The sequence below is a fragment of the Lygodium microphyllum genome, chromosome 11 (genome assembly GCF_053477565.2).
Source record: "Lygodium microphyllum isolate KBCC chromosome 11, Lygodium_microphyllum_v1.1.10, whole genome shotgun sequence".
NCBI lineage: Eukaryota > Viridiplantae > Streptophyta > Polypodiopsida > Schizaeales > Lygodiaceae > Lygodium > Lygodium microphyllum.
In genome coordinates, this window is record NC_141145.1 from 142,744,229 (window position 1) to 142,750,228 (window position 6,000).

Here is a 6,000-nt window from a genome sequence, read left to right on the forward strand (position 1 = left end):
TCATAACAACAAAAAATGAATGTACATATTGCATATATGTAAATTTGTTTAAACTCTATGACCATCTCCAACCTACTGCCTTGATCACCTCATTGTGGACCACTTTGCCCTTGAGAAAGCTATCAAGCCACTTATACAAAATCCTCCTTGCTAAGTAGCTCCTATAGTTTGAGTGGTTCAAGTCTGTTATTCCATGTTGTACTAACTAAACTTGTGACAAGCTGAAATTTTTCTATGATAAGAAAATTCACTTAGATCTAGTTGTGCATGAGGAAGCTAGGGCTTTTAATGTGTACTCATCTAGTAGTCCTAGGGAGTGGGTGGGTGACTGTAGTCTCTCATCTCTTCAAATATACTAGTGTTTGTTGCACATTTCACATGCAAGGAGCACTAGGCCACTTCATAGACACTTAATGTGACACTTCATATATATATCCTTTCTTTAACTTCCCTCCCCCATGTCTCTCTAATTTCTCATTGTTTTCTCTCTTCTCCCTCTCTTACTTCAACCTTTTTAATCTTCTCTCTCTCTCTCTCTCTCTCTCTCTCTCTCTCTCTCTCTCTCTCTCTCTCTCTCTCTCTCTCTCTCTCTCTCTCTCTCTCTCTCTCTCTCTCTCTCTCTCTCTCTCTCCCCTTTGTTGAATCTTTCTCTGTCTCTCTTGATGACAAACTACATGGATTTAGAAATGAGCCTATTCACGGGCATGTACTTGAGGACAGTGATGTGGCAAACAAAGCCACAAGTGGGGAGCTCTGAGTGGCGCCAGTGAGGCCATGCTAATTCGAGGAGCCATCATCGGGGCATGAGGTAGGAGGTTTGGAATGATAGTGTAGCTTCAAGAGACTTTCTCAATGCTATCGACCTCTCTTAGCCATAGCCAAAATAATACATTGTGTATGTTCCAAGAGACTTTCTTGATACTATTGACCTCTGTTAGCCATCGCCAAAATAATACATAGTGTAGGTTTGGAATAATAGTGAAGGTTCAAGAGACTTTCTCGATGCTATTGACCTCTCTTAGCTATAGCCAAAATAATTCATAATGTAGATGATTCACTAATAATGAAGGTCTTATGAAAATGGGTAGTAATACTCACATTATATGCACACACATCCTGATAGAAACAACAATCAACTCCTTCCTTCCCATGTACTCTGAACATAATGAATGGTGACCTCTCAACCTTATCCTCAACAACTCTCAAAATTTTCATTGAAGCAAGTACACATGAATAAAGATTTAGGGTGATGATAAGTTGTGTAATACTGAGAGAGTATTCAATATATAATCTTTTGCGCCAAGGAAAGAAAACATTGATTCACATCTCACAGTAGGAAAATGTGCACGATTTTTTATGAAAGATTGTAGATATCTAATTTGTAAGTTTCTACTTCAAAATTGTCAAGGGACTCCCATGGGTCTAGAGGAACTTCATGTATGAATCTGTCCCCTTCCATTCTATTGCTTTGTCTTCAATTGGTCACTTAAGTTCAGGAGTCAAGCAAGTATGCAACCAATTTGTGGGACAAGTAAGCAAGTAGTCTAGCATATACATCCTTGGTCTTAAGTTTGCACACCAAGTCTTAGTCTTAATCTTACACGATCATTGCCTTTAGCTAGCATAGTCTCAATCTTAAGCTTGAGCTCAACATCTTCATCTTAATCTTACATAGCCATGCTTTGAAGCTTTCCAATTCTTGGTCTTAATCTTGTGAGTACATGATTTTAGTCTCCAATAGATAAAAAAGCAGGTAAACTAGCACTCAAGCAAGCTTGTGATGATGTGGGAGTGGTAGGCTAGCACTTTAGACAAGCATTAACATCAATCATGGTCTTAGATAGGTGTGGAGGTAGACTAGCACCCCAGAAAAGAAACCAATAGGCAAGTATATAGTCAAGTGGGTAAAGATTAAGTAGGCAAGCAAGTAGGTACACAATAACTAACTACTAAGTGGGTAGATTGAAAAATGGGTAGATAGGCAAAATAAGTAAGCAAGTAGATTGCATAATTGTGTTCTTATGCAAGCAAACAAGCTAGTCATAGTCTTATGCAAGTAGAATATAGATGATGTGGTATAGGCATATTAGGACTCAAGCAAACAAGTAGACGAGTATGTAGGTAGACTAGAACTCGGGTAGACTAAGTCTCATGTAGACTAGTACTCAAGTAGGCCAGTGATGACGTGGCACAAGTGGACTAGCATTCAAGTAAGTAGGTAGACTAGCAAGTCATGTTCTTGGTCAAGCATTAATGCATTCATGTGTAGGGCTAGGGTTTTGCATGGATGAAAAGTAAGACCCTCTTACTTCTCTCTTTTATGTCTGGTTGACATAAGAAAACTCTTCTTCTCACTTTGACAGGTATGGCGATTTCTCTTCTCTCCTTTCTCGAAGCAATGATGTAAGACTTGTGAGGGTAGTCCAAGAGTGTCATTTTCTAGCTTCGGAGAGAGAACACATTAAGCAAGAGATGGAGAGAAGATGAAGAGAAGACCAACATTGAAGCTTCCATGGTTAGAGGAAGTTCTTGGGGCATACCTTGTTTGGTATTCTTTCTCTATGCCAAACATTGCTCTTTTTATCTTCTCCTCCTTTTGATGAAGATCTCTCCAATCCTAAGCTTCAACTTGCTTTCTCATAATCCTTCTCTCTTATCACACACACACACACACACACACACACACACACACATGCAAGAGGTCTCTCCTTTTTACTTCTCCTATTCATGGTCTTGAGCTTAGGGAGGTTGGCTATCTCTATTCCTACTAGTCATGGGGTATATTGTCTCCCTTTGTGGTCGTGGCCTACTAATTAGGTATTATTCTTCTCAAATAAGAGTTTGTGGATTAGAAACATGTTAGCATAGTCACACAAATAGTCATGACTACCTTGTTGAGATGGTAAGCTCAACACGTGCGGAAATTGATGATGGACCTCTTGGCTAGATGGGTCTACATGTCTACACTTAGTACATTCGTGGTCATCATGACACTCACATGGCCACTAACTTATCACTTATTATATTTTGGTTGTTACACCTACCTGTAGAGCTGGCAAAGATATAGCGCTAGTCAATTATGCACTGTTTGACGTAGAAGGCCACTTTCCTTTATGTTGTATCTTATCTATACTTTGTGTACATTGTATTGTGTGTGGAAGAAGAAGAAAAAATTAGCAAGAAAACATTTTGGCATCCATCTCTCTTCTTATGTTCTTGAGTGAGCTTCCTCTTGTGTATACAATGTGTGTTTGGCACAGCAGCTCAAGCAAAGTCTCCCACCACGCGATTCTTGACATGGTATCAAAGCCACACCAATGAGAGAGGCTGATTTTGAAGGCTAAAGTGAAGGAGAAGAAGCAAGGTTCGAGCAAGCAAGCAATGGGTAAGAAGCTCTCCCATTCTTCCACTCTCTCTCTTGGATAGTGTTTGTGGAGGCACCAAAAGCAGGGTAGAGTGAAAATCTCAAATTGTTGTGAGATTTGGTGTGCGAGCAGAGCACTGCATATTCTACAGATAAGCCCTTAAGGGCTTGCCCACAGTTATTTTGGGCATCTGAGGCTGTTTCAAGCCCTATTTTAGAGCCTCAAGGTTGCGGACATCAGTTTCAGGGTACACTGTGATTTCGGCTATATTGATCGAAAGTGGGTACACAGGTTACAGATTTCAAATTTGTAAATTTTGAGGTGTTTGCAAGAAGAAAACATAAGGTTTATATGCAAATAGGTTGCAGATTACATGTACTATTGAGCAATCAATGAAAAAGGTTGCTTGGTGTATTGATGTGCACGTGTTGTGAAAGATTGCAAAAGACTAGCTTGCTGTGTTGTATCCTTGTTTGTGATAATGGCAGAGAACAGTGGAAATCCCATTATTGAGAAGCTCGACAAAAACAACTACCCTTTATGGAAGTTCCGTGTGACGAACTTTCTCATTGGAAAGGACATTTATGAGTTTGTTTCAGGTGAAGAAAAGGAGCCAGAGCTTGGTATCCCTCCGCCGACTGCAGATGAATTAAAAGCATGGAAAGAATGGAATGCGAAAGACAAAAAGGTGATGTACTGGTTATCTGCAGTCATTGATAATACGATGTTGGGACATATGAGGAATGTAGAAACTTCACATGCAGCTTGAGAACATGTTTTCAGTAAATACAAAGGCACGAAAGATTCAACTCAAGCAAGAGTTGAATGCCTTGAAGAAAGGGAAAATTTATGTCAATGAGTATGTGTTGAAGGTGAGGAGCATTGCAGATGCTTTAGCACAACGATTGATGCAATGCCTGATGATGATGATTTGGTTTTATCCACTTTGATTGGTCTTAATAATGAGAAGGTATGGAAATCATTTATTACTTCAGTATACGTACGGAAGCCATTTCTAGATTTTGATGAGTTGATCTCTCTCATGATTACCGAAGAGATCAATATGCAGGGTGACTCATCTAAAAAAAATGGTGAACATATTCAAAATTGCAATCAGCATTGCAAGAATACTCCTTCATTCAAAAGAATAAGAAAATTAAATTAGGGAATCTCGGACGATAATGGGGATAAATTCGAGACTAGATGCTATTGCATTAAATCGAAATTTCCTTTGGCAGAGAGGACAAATAATTGTCTAGTACATTTTGTGCACTTCTGCTTGTGTTTGTACTTAGGAACACATGTTTGAAAAATGAGTCATCTAACAAAGGAATTGATAAGAAGAGAATCTTTCAAATTGGATTCAAGTTGAAACACTTGGGAAAGGCATGTTGAGCACCCCCAGCTAGTCACCAACCCTATGCAAGGGGGTTTTTGATAGCCATGTCAGGAATGTGGACCGAACCCGTCGTGAGAGGTCTCTCTATAGAAACGTCTATTCATAGGAGGATGCTTGAGTGCCAGGGGGCGCTCTAGCTATAAATCCCCTGCCTTCGGGTCCTACTCAGATGGTCTATGTGACTCGAGAAGGAATCTCAAGTCCCTGTTACTAGTGCAAGGGTGAAAACTTGGAGGAAAACAAGGCACATCCTTACAGATTGTGGGAATCATCCCATGGACAAGATTTGTATCTCAATTGAAAATTTAATATAAAGTTTACTTTCAAGGAATTTGTTTGATTTGTTTTTGTGTCGATGCATAAAATTGCGTAAAGGAACATGTGTGACTAACGGGTTAATTAAGGAAGCTGCTTGTATGTGTTACCACTAATGTTCCCTTAGGTAAGTAGGAAACTAAAGCTATCAAGGGAAGTGGGTGGGTGGAACCCCCAACGAGTCCGTCCTACGGCACGGTGGTCCTTGAGAACTGGGAGGCTTCTCAACATTCAAATCGCCATGACGTATTATTGACCTTAGATAATGTAGGGTAGAACCCTGGCTCATTTCATTTGAGGGGACCGGAATGGGACTTTACCTTATGGGTAGAGAGATCAAGCGATGCATCCCTCTCGTTTTTCATTCTCTTTAAATCAAGTGCGATATGAGTCTGCCTCGGTTTAGATGCTCTACGCAAAGTAGATTCGTCTGAAGATCGATGCTAGAAGGCTATAGAATGACTTGACTATTAGAAACCTAGGAAGATTTAGGATGATATGAACATGGTTGGCTGATACATTTTGTTGCGGAGTAGACTCGGGATTCACTAATTGACAAATCCTATGACATTCCGTGGGAGTGCAAGGCAGTGCCTTTTAGATCACACTCTAAAATGTGTCGCGACCTAGGCACATTACAACACACTCATCCATATGAGCAAAAGGTGAACACAAATTAGGAGTCAATTGATCAAACGTGTAAGGAGAGAGGAAACATCAAAGTGGTAGCAAGGGAGTGAGTTATGTTGTAACCCTCCACGTGTTGCCATAAAAGGCCTCCATCGCACATGCTTGAGGCCAACTATCATAAGAGTTGGTCACACCAATCGGTGTGCCCTTTGCTGCGTAGCCTAGTCTCCTATTTCTCCCTTAAGGATATCACACACCTAGATTCAATAGCACCACTATACTTTGTAATTG